Below are 2,466 nucleotides of genomic sequence, written 5' to 3' on the forward strand. Positions count from 1 at the left end.
TTCATGCACTTATTTGACCAAATAATATCTATCAGACAGTGTAGCTATTTCTTTATACATCTTTATCTCTCCATGAGGGCAAGGATATGGCTGTTCTTCATCACCTTCAGTGTTGAAAAAGTTACATACCACACAATTATAAGAAGTAAATTCACATTGTAGTCATAGATTTGTACATTTATTACAATGATGTTCCAGCAGATGGCCATAAAGTATCTTGAAAAAGGGGATTCCTTTTTAAATTTCAGTCAGTGTTAGCTTTGGGCTACTCAAAAATTATTAAGTGAATGAATGAACTCATTATAACTTATTGATTATCTCCAACACCAATGTTTTTTACGTTTTCTATTCTAGAATTCCTCATGTTGCCCTGGTGTTTACCACACTAGATGAGTCCAGGGAGTACAAGCATAAGTCCTTTGTGACACTTGATTTGAGGGCAGTAATTTGACATCTACAGAGAATGAATGAAACATCATGTATTTTTGACACTGAAAAATTTAAATCCTAAACAACCACACACATTTAATAACTTTGTAAAAATAATTTAAATAAATAGGTGAGTAACATGTGGTAAAGTAATCTTAAGAATTCTGTATTGCTTTCAAAAGGCTGAGAGTACACTGTGCTTTTTTGAAGGGATTATTTTCATACTAATTATCTAAAAATTAATTTTTACCTTTTGCCAAAAAAAATCAAAGATTCGTTAATATTGAAATCACAAATGCTTCTAGTTCTGAGACTACTATGCCCTAACACTTTTGTAGACCACAAGAATCTACTCCATTTTCATTAAAACAAACATCATGTTATGCTTGTAAAGTCAAGAATAATGAAAGTATATTTGGCACATTAAAATAAGCCTCCTCTACGTCTGACAATATGAAAAAATAAACCTTGGCAGCTGCATTTCAGCTACGAGAGAAACTTTCTGACAGCTTTCCTCTCTGTTGCTCATAAGAAGATGACTTAAATGAATTAATGTCAGGTGGATTAGTAAGATTCTGTTCAAACTGACAGAAGACCATGCCTGTACAGCTACTTTAAAATCCCAACCTTAGTCTGAAGAGCAGAAGAATTTCACATATTTGAGACTGAGTTTTTGAATACCAAATATATTTTTTAGAAAAATTCATTACTTTTAATTTGAGGAGAGGAGGTTTCAATTCAGTCAAATATAGCGCTAGGGCTACCTGATAAAACTGGATCGTAGGTTATGTACTAGTTGTATTCTCACCTTATAGTCTCAATTTATTTGGACCAAATGAAATTAAATAGCAGCAGTCAGTATCTAATAAAAAATTTGGTTACCTGAAGTCATATAGTTAGTTAATTTTAGAGTCAGAACTATAAAATTTGGCTAGGTACTAGTACAAAATTTTATTTATTTCAGAGCATTTACAATGGCCAATGGGCACCAAAGGACAAATAATATACCAATAGATTTGGAGTAATTATAGTTATTAATTTTGAAATAATTATATTTAACAATTTGTGTGATGGTATTTACATCCAATCTTTAGGATTTCTATGTGACATATAACTTAAGCAGTTTTAGGAAGTCATGTGACATGATTAGAGCTACATATGATATATTGAGCTGCAGTGCATATAACAAATTAGAATGAGAGCAGATGGAAAATAGGAAACCAATTTGGAGTCTATTATAATAGTCCAAAATAAGATAATTGAGGAAAAAATATAGTGACTAAGAATAGGAATTGATAAATCACTGTATCTAGCAAATAATAAATAATGTTCAAATGAAAGGATTTCCCAGAGTATGAGGAACAGAAAACATGAAGTACTAGGTTAAAGAGTGGATAGAAAGTGGGAAAATTAAATTGGTGACCCTGAAATACTGTCCAAGACTTTCAAAAACTTAAATGACAGTGAAAAATGGTAAAATATATGAAAGGTAGAGGAAAGTTTGTGTAAATTCTTATATGGAATGATTGTTGGCAGGTTAGTAGAACAAGAACTTGACAAGACAAAGAAAAGTGGATAGATGACAGTACATGTCACTTGGAAAGGAAAGGTTATTCCCCTCTATCTAAGCTATAAAAATGACAGTGAAAAAAATAAACAAGATAAATACTAGTGCAACTAATATGGAGAGAAAGGAGCTCAGATGATTCAAAGGCTAGTAGCTTCTGCCTTCTCCGAGAAAGAAAAGGAAGGAATCCGTGAGGTAACAAAAAATAGAAATAGAAAAAAGGAATTGAAGAGAGCAAAAATAATTTAAAACATTGATACATATTAGGCGCTTCCTTCTCAACTTGATGTCGTATATCACACCACAAGCAGTAACATTTTCTGTAGATATAGCTCCTCATATATGAAGAACAATGACTGTGGAAGAGACTCAAAGACAGCCTCCAATAATGCTCCCCTCTGGGTATTCACACTCTGTGTAATACTCTCCCTTTTGTGAGTGGGCAGGACTTGTGACTTGTTTCTAATGAA

This window comes from Macaca nemestrina, chromosome 7 (assembly GCF_043159975.1).
Source record: "Macaca nemestrina isolate mMacNem1 chromosome 7, mMacNem.hap1, whole genome shotgun sequence".
Classification (NCBI taxonomy): domain Eukaryota; kingdom Metazoa; phylum Chordata; class Mammalia; order Primates; family Cercopithecidae; genus Macaca; species Macaca nemestrina.